Raw genomic sequence first — 17,008 nt, 5'->3', positions numbered from 1 at the left:
TCTTAGGTACTTAGAAATAGCAAATCAAGAAAGCGTCTATCCACTTTGGATCAGTATTGTTTAATTCCACACTATCGAAAACCAATATTCATTTCTAAAAAGAAGTCTTAAAAAATAAATCAATTCCTTCTGCCCAGAATCATTTCTTTAGTAGTTTGAAATACGAAACATACGTGAGTGAAATGATGAATTTAATTTTACTATTCATAGTTCTTTTGCTTACTTTTTATCTTTTATCATGTTTATCGTTTTCATAATTATTATTTAAGATCTCATTTTGTTATTTTTCTATTGTACTTTATTTTCATTTTGCGCATAACTGGTGTGTACAATAAAATATTTTATTTGATGCGTTTAATTTATTTTTAAAAGTAAATTTTTTAATTATTTAAAACAGTTATAGTGGCGAAACATCAAATTAAACATCTTCGATAATACAATAATGGCGTAACGCAGAAAAAAATCAAAAATAAATACAATATCCATCTTTTCTTCAAATAAAATTACTTCTACTAATTGGTTTACATATCTAGAAAACATATTATTAGAAAAATTTTGCAAAATGATTACCTATAAGTCAGTTATACTGTTTAGCAGTTTCATCAAAACTTCAAATACGATTATCTCTAAATGTTCATTTTTAAGTTTCGTCACTATTATTCTCACCAGGCGATTTGTTATTCTATCTACCCAACTTATTTTTATATTCTTCGGTAGGTCCACATCTCGAATGCTTCAAGTCGATCGCTTATTTTTTTCTTTAAGGTCCAGGCCTCCACACCATATAGCAGCACAGAAAACACATATTATGAACGTAGTATTCGTATTTTGAGTTGCAAAGTAAGGTCTGTACTGCATAATACTCTTCTCATCTTGTTAAACGTTGCTCTAGCTTGTCCTATGCTCATTTTTATTTCTTCTTTATACTCTAAAGATTTAAAGTCCTAGACACATTTATAGCGAACTAAGTCAGTTTTCTGGTTGAGTTTCTACGTCAAGTTTGTGAGTCCTGTTTTGGAGTCTTCATCAAGATTTTATGTCTTAGTCCCTTGAGTTGTCAGATCACTGTACTGATACATTATTGGCTCTTTACTAAACTACGCCTACTTTTATTCACACGATGTTTATTTGACTAGTTTATCAGTTACCTAGACACGGGAGAGGAAGCTTTGCGTGCACAGGAAGAGAAGAAAAAACAGGAAAGAAAGAATTTTGAGGTGCCCTTGATTGCGAGATGCTTAAGGCTCCTGTAGACCAAAAGTGTTTTATTGGAGGTAACTTCAATGGACATATTGGCAGAGAAAGAGCGGGAATCGAAAAGAGCTCATGGAGGTTTGGGGATCTGAATAAGAAATAATGAAGGAAATACTGTGATTGACTTTGCAGCGGCATGGGATTTGTCTATGGTTAATATGTTAAAAAATGATTTTTATTAACGTTTCGACGCCCAAATCGGGTGCCGTTGTCAAAATACAAAATACTATTAATATAAACAAAAATGTTGCTTAGTAAAAAAATTCTTCTAATAATTTATTTAATTTTTATTTAATTAAAAAATCTTCGGAATGATATCAAATTCTGATTTTGATCGAATTATTTTTAGTTTACACATAATTTATCAAAATTCATATCAGAAACAAAGAAATATACATTTAAATAAATTTAATATTCTTTTAGAACAAAATAGTATACATACTTTTGATAACCTAAATAGAAATAATGACATATTAGCGACAGTTGTCAATCTATCAAATAGACAGTTAAATGCAACGGAGAATTTGGTATTGTCAAAGGGTTTAAACTATGCTGTTACTCATCCATCTATTCCAAAATTAGACATAATTAGTTCAGTGGAAAAAATATCACAGTGTTTACCAACTCATGAAAAAGAACAGTATAGGGTACTATGTAAACTTGAATTGGAAAAAAACAAATCAAATTGAACAGAACATCAATACAGAGGAAATTAAAGCTTTAAAAACTTTAAAAAATGATGACTCCATAACGATCCTACCAGCGGATAAAGGAAATGCAACTGTAATAATGGATAAAATACAATACGAGGACAAAATTACAGATCTAATTACAAATGGACCTTATACCAAATTAACGAAGGATCCAACGAAAACACTGGAAAACAAAATCTATAGAACTTTATTCAAATTTAAAAATGATCTAACATACTATCAAAGAAAATTAATTACACCTCATTACAGTAAGTCACCACATTTTTATGGAGTACCGAAAATTCATAAAGCGAACATACCACTTAGACCCATTTGTAGTACCATCAGTTCTCCTTGTAGTGAACTATCAAAATTTTTATTAAACATTATAAAACCATTTGCTAATAATGATGACACATTTATAAAAAATACAAAACATTTTGTAAACAAATTATCAACTATTGAGTTTAATCCAAATAATATTTTAGTAAGTTTTGACATAAACAGTTTATTTACAAATGTGCCATTAGATAAAACTTTAAACATAATCAAAACGAAATTAGAGAATGATGATACATTGACAACTAGGACAAAACTAAATGTATCAGCTATAATGGAGTTATTGACATTATGTACTAATAATACCTATTTTCAACTAAATAATGAATTTTATAAACAAAATTTTGGTCTAGCAATGGGCTCCTCTTTATCTCCATTATTGGCTAATATATTTATGGAGGATTTCGAAACTAATATCATTTCTAAACAAAATTTAAAACCCACTGTATGGTGGAGATATGTAGATGATGTGTTTTCAATATGGCCTCATAGATCAGAATTGTTGGATACATTCCTGAATATTATAAACGATCAAGAAGAGACAATAAAATTTACAATGGAAAAGGAATATAATAACACCCTGCCTTTCCTCGATGTTTTAGTCTTAAAGAAGGATACTGGATATGAGACTCAAGTGTATAGAAAACCAACACATACCAACAGATATCTCAATTACAAATCAAATCACAACATCAACGTTAAAAAGGGAATCATAAAATCCTTATATGATAGAGCCAAAATTACTTGTTCTAACGAAAATTCCTTTTTAGAAGAAAAACAATTCTTAACATCTGTTTTATTAAAAAATGATTATCCTTTATCGTTTATAAATAAGGAATTGTCAAGATTGGATCGAATGGAACAGAACAACATAGAACGGGATCCTACAACATTCACAAGAAATAATACGAGGAAAATATCAATACCATACATAAAAGGACTATCCGAGAAACTTAAAATAATAGGAAATAAATTCAACATTTCAACAACATTCAAAACAACCAACACATTGAGATCTATTCTATCTAAAACTAAACCTAACAATGAACAAGAAAGGACAAAGAATTGTATTTATAAAATACCTTGTGAATGCGAACAGTTTTATATAGGTGAAACATCAAGACCATTAAACGTTAGAATAAGTGAACATCAATCTTATATTAAAAATAGAGAATTTGATAGATCTCAAATATGTCAACACGCATGGGATAATGAACATAGAGTTCAGTGGAGAGATTCAAGTATAGTCCTGAAAGAAACAGATAGTAAAAAGAGAAAAATCAAAGAAGCGGCTCTAATTATGCTAAACGAAACCAATTGTGTCGCAAATTCCTCGGTGGAATGCAGTAGGATGTGGATACCCATACTGAGAGAGGAAGTCAATAGAAAGAAAATACCACAATTAGTAAGTCAATAGTCGAGTTAGTACATATTTTATATTTTAGTATTACTTATATACCCATGTATTATTGATATTATTTATAATTTAAACAAAATTATAGTAAAGTCAGAATTTGGTATTAATTTTGAGAGTAAATTAAATGTAAGACCAAATACTTACGATGTCGGGATAGTATCACGAGGTTTTTCCTGGTTTTCCCTCGTGATTTACTATGAGATCTCTAACGCGAGAATTTTAATGTCACCGTTGCATGTGGTTGTCTTTTTAAAGACAGATAACATGCTATGATTTTTTTTGTGACAGATATTCTTGAGTTGGGGTTGATTTCATGTAATCGAATGAACTATCTTTCAGTAAAGTCGTCCCAAGAACGCAACTCATAAATATTGGCAATATCATTTTAAAGTCTTCTACTTTAAAATGTATCATATGTATCTGAATTGCCGATATAAATGAGTCAAATTAAATAAATTATTAAAAGAATTTTTTTACTAAGCAACATTTTTGTTTATATTAATAGTATTTTGTATTTTGACAACGGCACCCGATTTGGGCGTCGAAACGTTAATAAAAATCATTTTTTAATAATATTGTGGCTTATTTCCCGTTAATATGTTAATCCTTATGGCCCAGGATTATCACGATATTGAATATATGACCCGAAAAATCATAGAAGAGTACCGGAACTGGGGTTCAGAAGTGAATACCAAGAAAACGGAATATATATGTGCGTTGGAGGTATACAGCAGGATCTAGCGTTGGAAAATGAAATAACTATTAATCACTGTCAGGAATATAAATACTTGGGTCTTAAAATTACACAAGATGGAACGTTGGACAAGAATATCCAAGAAAGGTGCACACAAGGAAGGAAAGCTATCGCATTATTGAACAAAATCCTATGGGACCAAAGTATCTCCAAAGAAAATAAACGTAACATCTATAACAGCATTGTTAAGAGCATTATAACATACAGCAGCGAAGTTTGGCCACTTAAAGAAAAATCCGAAAATATGCTCAGAACAACTGAAATGGACTTCTGGAGAAGATCTGCTGGTATATCAAGAATACAAAAAATCAGAAATACAAGAATATTGGAGATAATGGATGTAAAGCATACAATAATGGACGATATAAAAACAAAGCAACTAAGATGGTTTGGCCACGTACAACGTATGGAAGAAGACAGATTACCCAAGCAAGTTCTACGATGGGCACCAAAAGGACGGCGGAAAAGAGGAAGACCTAGGAAAAGCTGGATAGAAGGAATCCATAGGGAAATCAGAGAAAGAGGCTTGAACGAAGACATGTGCTACGATCGAGAGCAATGGCGATTGGGAATCGGAAGACGTCGTAGAACGTTATGAACCGATTATATATATATATATATATATATATATATATATATATATAATACGTAGTGTATGAAAGCTGAAGACCATTATGTTACCTATAGTAGCGGGGAAAGGGAAAGTCAGATAGATTTTGTGATATGTAGGAGAAGTCAACAAAAAGAGCCTACCATCAGTAGAATGTAGTGATGTTGATTATAGTTACTTTCGAGTATTCGTTACAAATCGTTACTTTTGTATAAAGTAATCATTTACAGTATTCGTTACTTTAATTACTATGATTCCTTTTGTTACTTTTGTATTTGAGTACCGGTAATCATATCGAGAATCATATTTCTCAGTAGGTAGGTATTTTGAATAGGTATTCCGATATAACAACCACCTTCACCGATCTGTTTAAGGGATAAAAATGATTTGATTACTATGATTACTTTTGTTACTTTTTTATTTGAGTACCCGTAATCATATCGAGAATCGTATTTCTCAGTAGGCAGGTTTGTATAGGTATTCCAATATAACAACGACCTTCACCAATTTGTTTAAGGGATAAAAATGATTTGATCACTATGATTACTTTTGTTACTTTTGCATTTGAGTACCGGTGATAACGACCTTCACGAAGTACAAAGTAATCACAGTAATCAAAGTAATCAAAGTAGATACAATAGTCGTTACTCGCTCTGTTACGACTGGAACGAAGTAATCAGAGTAGGTAATCAAAGTAGTATGGTGGCTCCTGACTTCTGAGCCACCCTGGATACTTAGGGGTTGGTTACTCCCTACCATAAGGGTTGATGAAATAACTCTTTTCACAGTAGATGCATTTATTTCTATAAGTCAGAGTACTAACGGTAAAGAGCTGGTGGTACGTTAGTTCTCAGTAGCTGTGATGTTTTTCCTTTGGGATCTCAAATATTAAATTCCTTACTGTTCGCGATATAATTAGAACTACACATCGATATTCTCTTGTTATTGTTTTGATATATAATGAAAGTAAGATTATTTTGATTAAAAGCGCTGAGTCTACTACTATATAAAAATAATGAATACTATTGTTATTTCAACCCGACCTTGGTCAAACCTAAACTGTTACACTGATATGTGCGAATGTAGGTCGATTGTATTTACTATCAACAAACGTAGTTTTTGATTAGTAGGATTTGTTTTAATAAGAAGATTACTAAGAGATGCCGTGTATCCCAACACAGTAGATATAATAGTTGTTACTCGCTCTGATACGATTGGTACGAAGTAACGAAGTAATCATAGTAATCAAAGTAATCAAAGTAGATACAGTAGTCGTTACTCGCTCTAATACTATTGGTATGAAGTAACGAAGTAATCAGATTAATCAAAGTAACGATTTGCCTCTCTGTATAGTAATCGTTACTTTCGGTATTCGTAAGTAACGAGTACTTTGTAACGAATAGTTACTTTTTCAACATCGCTAGTAGAATGGAAAAGGGTGAGTCTGTAGCTAGTCAATACAGATAGGTGATCGTGGATATAGAGACAAAGATGAGGCGGAAAAGAAAGCAAGTAGGACACCGGAAAATAAAGTGGTGGAAGTTAAATGATAATGATTTGGCAAGAGTGTTTAAGAGTACAGCGCTGGAACGGTTTGAGAAAAAAGATACGGTCAATGACTGGTGGGAAGCTAACAGCTAAGTTGTGCTACGGGTAGAAAAGTGCTAGGAAAAACATCTGGTAAAATGCCTCCTATGGATAAAGAAACTTGGTGCGGGAATGATGAAGTGCAACAAAAGGTTAGAGAGGAGAAAGAGGTTAGAAAAAGGTATGACAAGTCTAAAACAGAAGTAAATAAAGAGATCTACAAACTATACAAAGTAGTAAAGAGGGAAAAAAAGCGTGCTGTAGATAGTGCTAAGTAAAGATCCTACAGCTGTATGAAGCGTTGTAATCATCCGAAAAGTCTCGTTAGTGCAGTCATTGAAGGTGAATATGAGCTATTACCTCCGATTTCGTTGAACCTCCATCGATTTTCATGAACATTAGTGACTGGTTAGAGGATGTCTTAAGGAACAAAGGTGACATGGTGCAAACCTGCGCTTTTACTTTGTGGAAGGATACCACCCCCTCTCGTGAATGAAAATTATTTTATTAAAATTAACCCCTCAATTCGATAGAGGGACAAATTCTAAGCAAAATTTGTTATATAGAGTTATTAATTTAAATGAATACTTTTTGAGCTGTGAAAGATAAAAAATTTTAATTTTTCGTGAGAAAAATGCATGTTTTTAACCGATTTTTCATAAATAACTCAAAAACTATAAGTTTTTACAAAAAAGTTATATCTATCAAAATTGAAACTAATAAAAAATTAAATAAACTCCTTTCTAGAAAAATCTTTTAATGTTAACTTTAAGTGAGTGATAGCTAATTGGATGTATATTATATTTTTCGGCCAGTACCCAAATCTAAGTATTCAAGCTTAAATAACGGGAAAATGATGCATTCTAGAACATAAACTTATTAAACATTTCTCTAAGTGTTTAGAAATATCTATCAAATGAGCCCCCAAAGAAGTTGATAGCATTAAAATTTATGCTTCAAAATTTGTTCAAAATTCATCTTTTAAAAATTTTTCCAAAAAAATGTATTGTTTTATCTTAAATAACTCCGTTAATATTTACGATATCAGGTTCACGTAAAAACCATTTGAAAGTTAATTCCAAGGCATAAAAGCACGTTTAACCTAATATTTTAAACCCCCTACTTTTCTAAAACTAGAATGTTAAATGACCCCGGTTAGATGGTTCTGGCAGCAACATTTTAGCTTTAAACGTTTCTATCTCGGTTATTTTTATCCTACAGAAATAGTAAAACAGGTAAAATATTTGCTAGAGAAAAAACTAAAATTTGGTTATATATCATTTTTAGGTATGTTGAGTATTTTTGGAGTTATTATCAAAAGAAAATGAAAACTACGATAATTTTAAAAATTCTGACTTTATTTAGTTGTATCTTTTTTTTTCAAAAATATGCATTCTAAACTGGTCAAAATTGTTGAAATCATTACTTAAGTATGCTAATATAAAGAAACTCTTGGAAGAATTACAATAAATTTGAATTTTTGGGAAATGGCGTATGTTTTATTTTTAACTTTTTCCTAAAAAAATCGAAAGGATTCTCTTATTTTCATCATAACTTGCTTAATTTTGATGCTATTAACTTCTTCTCATGCTAATTTGATAGGTACTCCAAAATACTTTGACAATTCTTCAGCAGATATATTTTATAAAATGAATTGTTTTCCCTTTATTTAAACTTAAATATTTAGATTTAAGTACTCGTCGAAAAAAATATACATTCAATTACCCATAACTCACTTTGAATTAACAAGAGTTTAGTTCTTTAAGTGAGCAGTGTAATCAGTTTTTTATTATCTTCAATTTTGGTAATACAAACTTTTTTGTAAAAGCTTATAGTTTTTCAGTTATACGTGAAAAACAGCTTTAAAATATGCATTTTTTTACGAAAAAATAAAATCTTTGATGTTTAATATCTTAAAAAGTATCGATTTAAATTAATACATTTACATAACAAATTTTGCTTATAATTTGTCCCTCTATCGATTTATGTTATTATTTTTAATAAAATAATTTTCACCCCCGAGAAGGGGTGGCATCCACCCCCCAGGGTAAAAGTGCAAGTTGGCATCACGTCACCTTTGTTCCTTGAGGTATTTTATAACCACTCACCAATTTTCATGAAAATCGATGGAGGTTCAACGAAATCGGAGGTGAAAACCTTCAGTTACTGCACTACGTGGGAAAGTCTAGAAAAGAAAACTTATTAAAAAATAGTTATTTTCCTAACAAGTGCAGAAAGTCATTCTTTTCCGCACGCGACTGCAGTTTGCCGAACGACGCGAAGCGGGAGTTCGGCAAGCAGTCGAGTGCGGGAAAGAGACTTTCTGCAAGAGTTAGGAACAATATTTTTTCTAAGAGTCTTTAAAAAATTACCAAATCTTAATCAATTAATATAATTAATATGAAAATACATACACAAATTAATTCTTTGACAAGGTTGTCAAAACCAAACTTTCAATATAATTAGTTAGCATGACGACGATCTTGGTTTCCATGACGATGATTCAAAACGACTGTTATTGTCTACCGATTTGACTTTCGAACATTATGTCAAAATAATTTTATTTCATCGAATTGTCCCGTTAATTTCATTAAAACAGGAACACAATGAGATATTTGAATTAAATTAGTAAATAATATCGAAATATTAGTTTATTGCATGCATTATAATTACTTTAAGGCCATATTAACTTATCTAAATTAACACGCGTGCGGAAAAGTAAAAACCTCGTGCGGAAAAGTAACACGCGTGCGGAAAAGTAACACGCGTGCGGAAAAGTGAAACTTTCTAAACTAAAATGCATGCGCAAAAGTGGACATTTTTGCACGCTCGTAGAAAAATATTTTTTTTTCAACGACATCGTCTGGACCACTACGAGTCCTGATGCTTCCGCTCAACATATGGTTCTTGGATTTATATCACGTTCAACGATTTTAATTGTTATTTTGCTTTGTTATAAAACAGTTCCTAAATATTAGAATATTTTATTATGAACATACTATTCTATTCAACCATACTCTCAAGAAAGAGCTTTTTGTCGTAACTATTTTTTAATATTTTTTTATACAAACTTTACCTTAACATTATAGTGGAGTCAATGAAGGTTTTCACCTCCGATTTCGTTGAACCTCCATCGATTTTCATGAAAATTGGTAAATATGTAGAGGCTACCTCAAGAATCAAAGGTGACATGGTGCCAACTTGCGCTTTTACCCTGGGGGGAGATGCTACCCTTCTCGGTGGTGGAAATTATTTTATTAAAAATAATACCACTAATCGATAGAAGGACAAATTATAAGTAAAATTTGTTATATAAAGTTATACCAATAAATCAATAGTTTTTGAGTTATTAAAGATCAAAAGTTTTAATTTTTCCTGAAAAAAATCCATGTTTTAAAGCAGTTTTTCATAAATAACTCAAAAACCATAAGTTTCTTTAAAAAAGTTGTTATTACCAAAATCGAAGATAATATAAAAATAATATAAATAATATAATATAAATAATTCTTATTCGAAAAATCCTTTATTACATATAAAAAGTGAGTTATATGCAACTGAATGTATATTTTTTTTCCGCGAGTACTCAAATCTTAGTATTCAAGCTTAAATAACAGGAAAACGATGAACTTTGTTAAATATAGATACTAAACATTTTAATAAAGTACTTAAAGGTAACTATCAAAAAGCTATATAAGAAGTCGATAGCATCAAAATTAAGCAAGTTATGATGGAGATAAAAGGACCCTTTCAGATTTTTTAGGGAAGAATGAAAAATGAAACATACGTCATTTCCACAAAAATTAAAATTTATAGTAACCCACTTAAAACTTTATTTATTTTAACATGAGTAATAACTTCAACAATTTTGACCGGTTTAGAATACATATTTTTGAAAAAAAAAAAAATTAGAATTTTTCAAATTTTCGTAAATTTCATTTTCTTTTGATAATAACTCCAAAAATACTCGATATACTTAAAAAATGGTAGAGAACAAAATTTTAGTTTTAACTTTATTTAAGCATTTTATTTTTTTAATATTTTTTTACGACAAAAAATAACCGAGATAGAAACATTTAAAACCTAAATTTTACTGCGAGAACCATGTAAACGGGGCCCTTTCACCTTGTATTTAAAAAAAATAAAGGATTTAGAAAATTATGTTTAATACAGTGTTATTGACCTTTTATTTAGCTCTGTAATGGTTTTTGGATAAATCTCATATTTCAAAAATTAACTGAGTAATTTTAAAAAAACCAATAACATTTTCTTTGAAAAAATTTTATAGCGGAGATTTTGTATGTATACAGGTTGTGGGAAGTCCAATTAGTCGTTTGTTGTAGGAGATACGAAAAAAGTTTATTTAGGTGAGATTGGGGCATAGATAATATCAGAATTTAAATACATTTCCAAATATACAGGGCCACCCATATTGACAGGGTGAAACAAAATTATCTTTTGTTTAATGGAACACCCTGTATATTTTTACATTTTTGGATTCTCCTCTATGTTTTATTTCTTAAAATATCAGGTTTTGTGATGTTATACGAAGTAGTTTAAAAGATAATTACGTTTTTTTTTTCAAATTTCATAGCAATATTCACCGCCTGTATAATTGTAGTGATTTGACATCAGAAAATCAATTTATGTTCAAGTGATTTTTAATATAGTCTATTATTGTTAAAAATTATTAATCTAGCAAAACGTTTAATTTTAGCTAATACAGGGTTGGTCGAAACTGAATGAGTGTTTTCTCAAAGTTTGAGAGTATGAGTTTTCTAAAACGGAGCAGCCTGTAATGCCTGTAATGAGCATTATAATGAAATGCTATTGTATGGCACTTTATTATTTCCCACCCTGCCAGTGAGAACTGAATTTATTTTTGAAATCCCTAACTTTATGTCTTTAATTATTTTAAATATTGTAAACGATCAAAAAACAATCAAATTAAATTGAAATGAATAACCAGTGTATATCTTCCACATTTACTTCATATTTAACGTAGCCTGTACCATAACATTGCACAGATTATTATCCCTGTATAGCAACGATATACCATGAATGTGAATTCATACTTGAGAAATGTCCTATATCCAGTCGCACAAAAAAAGGGATTCTTCAAACATAATATATATGCAGACAAAATCAGCCAAAGTGATTTGCGATATCTAATTAAAGGCCGTACCAAGTTGGTTTTGTTGAATATCGCATGAAAGCACGACGATACTTTAGTGATAAGCGTATTTTTCGTAGTAGCTATAGTATGTTGTTTTATATTATGTATTACCTATATTAAATTAGTTTTAGTATGTTTCGTTTATCTAAAAAAATGTAAAACAAACAAAAATTCTGTTTTTCTTGTAGTTTTTGTTTCGTATAGATATTGTTTTATATTGTAGTAAATTGAATTTAGTTTTAGTATGTTCCGTTTGTTTGTAGAATTATATTTAATTAGATTTGCTTTAATTACTAAAATAAATAAATTTTCAATTATATTTTATGTATTTGTGGAAAAGGAAACTTAGCATTAGCGGCCACATTTCTATAACAGCCAATTGCTTTCTATTTTTAGTGGCCGTTATTGGCAGGTTTTACTGTACCAATAATATTTTATTAAATTATGAAATATTTAAATAAAAAATTTATAAACTTGATAAAAGAAAGTTTGCTTAGAATTTACTCCTCTATCTAATTATGGGGTTATTTTTAATAAAATAGTGTTCACCCATGAGAAGGGGTAACATCCACCCCCAGGATAAAAGCGCAAGTTGGTACCACATCATTTTTGTTTCTTGAGATATCCTCTAACTACTTACCAATTTTCATGAAAATTGATGGAGGTTCAAAGAAATCAGGGGTGAAAACCTTTAGTGACTGCCTTTTTGGAAATATAAAAGAATAATTTTTTTCGTGATTGTCGATTTGCTAATTTTCTGATTTTTGGTTGCTATAAGGTTTGAAAAATTAATAAAAATTATAAATCATGCACATAAATGTAAAAAAATATTTATTTTCCTTAATTAAACGAGATTTCTTGAGCCAGAATGCTGAAATCTGCATTTTTATCATTAAAAAAAAGGTGGATTTCACCCCTAAAATGGAGAAAGCGCAACTTGGTGCCACATCACTTTTGTTTTTGAGGTATCCTCTAACTAATCAACAATTTTCATGAAAATCGATGAAGGTTCAAATAAATCGTGGGTGAAAACATTCAGTGACTACACTTTCAGAAATATAGAAGAATAAGGTTTTCGTGATTTTCGACTTGTTAATTTTCGGATTTTTGGTTACTATAAGGTTTGAAAAATAAAAAAAATGTAATTCATGCACATAAATATAAAACAAATATTTATTTTTCTTAATTAAAGATTACTTGCGCCATAATGCGGAAATCTGCATTTTTTACAATTTAAAAAGTAGGGGTGTATTGCACCCCTAAAATGCAAAAGCGCAAGTTGATGCTACATAACTTTTATTGCTTGAGGTATCCTCTAACTACTTACCGATTTTCATGAAAATAGATGAAGGTTCAACGAAATAGGAAGTGAAAACTTACAGTGACTGCACTTTCAGAAATCTAAAAAATAATTTAAAAAAAGGGGTGTATTTCACCCCTAAAATGCAAAAAGCGCAAGTTCGCACTATGTCACCTTTATTCCTTGAGGTATCCTTTAACCACTCACCAATTTTTATGAAAATCGATGGAGGTTCAACGAAATCTGAGGTAATAACTCATATCCACCTTCAATGACTCCACTATTATACTACTTGAGATTTTTGTGACATTTTTGTATTTTAGTTATTTATAATTTTTTATTATATTTTTTAACTAAAAAGTTTTTACCAACTATAACCATCATTGTAATTATTGACATTGCTTTACATCTTTAATATATCTACCAATGAATAACACTCATTCCCTTAATATGGTTACGTTAATATGCAAAACACCGCACGCGTTAAAAAACTCATAAATATGAACAGCTCGAGCTCGAGCTTTAAGGAATTATCCAAGATAACTCATACTGATTATTCCAGCCCTCCTTACACACATATCATAAACCATGCGAGATGATTGATACACTTTTTCATCCGAGACGGTGCCGTTGCTGTGGAATGCCCTAGAAGCCATTTAACATTTATGATTATACGATGACGTCACGAAATGGTAAATGACTCGATTTCCTAGTCCGATGAAACTTCCAAGAAGGGGATGTTGGGAGGATTAATCTCTAGGAAAAGGCATAATTGGTTTAGAGGTAACTTTGTTGTCATGTATTAATATTGTTGCTTTGTATAAAATTTAACTGAAATACTTAAGACGTCCATGAAGTAACATTGGTGAAGGAACATTTCAATGTAAAGGTTGGCAGAGGTAAAGTGAATGAACTTCTGGGAGATTTTGGCCTAAGAAAAGAAACTGTAGAGGCGACAGACAGATATACTGCTACAAGGAAACATTCAAAACAACTAATACACTGAGATATATCTTGTTCAAAACCAAACCAAACAACATACAAGAAACATCAAAGAACTGCTTCTATAAAATAAACTGTAAATGCTACACTTTCTATGTGGAAGAAACCACAAGACCACTAAGTATCAGGATCAACAAGCACGAAACACTCATCAGAAATACAGACTTCGATAAATGACAATGATAGTGAGTATAATGGAAAGGTGCATTAATAATCAGGCGTGTTTCTTAATGTCTTGCTCTTAGAGATAGTGCTCTGGACATGTAATAAGTATGCTATTCTTTTGTCCATCTTCTTCAGGTGCCATCTCCGCCACGGAGCTTGGCAATCACCATAGCTATTTTAATTTTTGAGGCCGTAGCTCTAAATAGTTGTTTTGAGCTGCATACAAAAAATTCTCTCAGGTTCTTCAGCCATGGAATTCGTCTTCTTCCGATACTTCTTCTGCCATCTATCTTTCCTTGCATTATGAGTCGCAGGATGCCATACTTCTCGCCCCGCGTCACATGTCTGAGATACTGTAGCTTTCTTTCTTTAATTGTAAGTTCAACTTGCTTCTCTTTACCTATTATTCTCAGTACTTCATTGTTCGTAACTCTATCTACTCAGGAAACCCTTATAATTCTTCTATAGGTCCACATTTCAAAGGCATTAAGTCGTCTAATTGTCTCTAGATTTAATGCCAATGATTTCACTCCATAGTATAGTACACTGTATACGTAACATTTTGTTAGGCGTACTTTAAGAGATATTAAGTTTGTTCTAGCATCAGTTTCAAACGGTTTGAAACCATCAGCGAATAGTCGACCAGCGCGAGTAGAGGGGATAGCACTGGTGACTGAATTATGTTCTCTCACTGACCAAGTGTTTGCTGACGGTTTCTGACTAGTTTGACTGTTTCCTATAACAAACCTAATGTTAAATCTTTGCTACATAGGCCTGTTTTTTCATAAAATTAGAACGTGCTTTTTCGATTCTGACTTTGATTTCTGCAGTGTAGTTATTGTTTTCTGTTTAAAGTATTCCTAGGTAAGTACTTTTTTACTCTTTCGATCTGCTGGCCCTCTACTATCAAGATTTCTAGTATTATGGTTGTATTTACTAATTTTCATAAACTATTTCTTACATAGAGAGAGAGTCCGTACTCCCTACTACACCTTACTATTTTACTCATAAGTCTTTGCAGGTCTTGTAAACTATCAGCTATTATTACTGTATCATCTGCATATCTGATATTGCTAACCAAGACTCCATTTAATCTAATGCCGACTGTTTCATCTTCCAGAGTTTCTCGAATTACCTCTTCAGAATAAGCGTTAAATAATAGAGATGAAAGTATGCAGCCCTGCCTGAGTCCTCTCTTTATTTCCATTGCTACATATGTTCATTTTTCAACTCTTACTATTACTGCTTATTTGTAATAGATGTGTGTTATCAGCCTTATATTTATCTCTTTCATCTAGGTTTTTATATTTTAGAATTTCCATGAGTGGATCATCTTTTAATTTATCAAACGCTTTGTTGTCGTTTATAAAACAGACGTAAAGAGGACGGTTAACATTCAAACATCTCTGTGTCAGCCAGACTATAAGAATGTTTGTTTAAATAAGTTAAAGTAATACAATTGTTGATTTATGTGTACATATCCAACAGTTACTATATTTATAAAAGCTCGACTAGCTCTAATCGTAAAGACGATCTTAAACCCTTATATTTTTATAGCTACAAATATTAAACGTATAATATACAATCGTATAACGTTTTTTGTTGAGTCGCAGCCTTTGCTTTTCCCGGCGTCACCTGTCAGCTTTTTCTCGATCTCGTTTCTTTCCAGACCTTCCAGACCTTCGGTATATATTCGGGCCCGTAGTCTGGGATGGATGTTAGGGAACACGCGGATTAAAGTGGATTGTGAGATCATAAAATCCACGTATTATGGAGAAGGAATGGAGGGAATTTCCATTGCCGTCGGTGGATCACGTACTGATCCAAGTAGGTTTTGTGTTCAGTTAGTGCACGGCTATACAGCCCCTCGTATACTGCTTTCTGTGACAGGTATTGTTATGAGTGTGGCACTTGATAATATTAGATTAGATTAGGTTCGAGAATGTTCTGTATTATTTATGATTATTGGGGAAATTGTTCGTTCGTTCGATCGTAGAGAGCGTTTAAGCAGATAAGGCTAATATATTTGCGAGCTATTATTAGCACACTGGAACTATTTCGTTTCGACGAATAACGTGATATGCGTATTAAATCTTTACGGTAATAGAAAAGTGAGAAATATAACTACACGCTCATTAATTGCCCTAAGCAAATGAATTGTAAAAAACTGTAGTAGCCCAATAAATGACCGTTTTGGAGTGTAATTTCCAGGGGCAACTCCGAATTGCATGAAAATTTGGATTTAAGTTCTACTTATCCTCCACTTCAAAGTTGAATAAAAGTGCCGTTGGTTGCTTTTACTTGGGGGGTGACATTTACCCCTTCTCGGGGGGTGAAAAACGCGTATTTAAAATAAGGAAGGAAATGGATAAATTGACTGATTTTAAGCACCTTTTGTTCTATAAAGTTTTTTACGTAAGTCAATACTTATCGAGTTATTCGCGATTTAAAATGTTAATTTTTCGACAAAAGAACTACATTTTCAGACCGTTTTTCTCAAATAACTCAAAAAGTAAATATTTTATCGAAAAAAATATTTTTAGCAAAAGTGTAGCCTATAAAAAAACAAAAAAAATGGTGTACCAGTAAAGTCTACAAATTGAGTAGAAGCAAAGTTGTAGCTCATGAAAAATACGTTCTTATTCGTCTAATTCCAAATCGAATAATTCAACGCGAAATCACCGAAGAAACAAGAGATTTTCGGGAAAACCTTAT

Source organism: Diabrotica virgifera, chromosome 6 (assembly GCF_917563875.1).
Source record: "Diabrotica virgifera virgifera chromosome 6, PGI_DIABVI_V3a".
NCBI lineage: Eukaryota > Metazoa > Arthropoda > Insecta > Coleoptera > Chrysomelidae > Diabrotica > Diabrotica virgifera.
This window is presented reverse-complemented; position numbering follows the sequence as displayed.